Genomic DNA, 220 nt, shown 5'->3' on the forward strand with positions numbered 1-220 from the left:
ATTCAGTGAAAACCGTAAAATGGTTATACATGCTTTAATATATTTAATAAAATAAGAAAACAAGAGGGAAGCACATCCTTAACCCACTATTATGGATTTTTAATTTCAGTTTTTCAAAATTTATGAAGATCAGTCTAGTTTAAACTTACCAACACCATAAACCAAAACACTCCAAGTCGTTAAAAAAAAAGATCAGTCCCCAGTTTGTTTGTTTGTTTTG

The sequence above is a fragment of the Limulus polyphemus genome, unplaced genomic scaffold (genome assembly GCF_000517525.1).
Source record: "Limulus polyphemus unplaced genomic scaffold, Limulus_polyphemus-2.1.2 Scaffold229, whole genome shotgun sequence".
NCBI lineage: Eukaryota > Metazoa > Arthropoda > Merostomata > Xiphosura > Limulidae > Limulus > Limulus polyphemus.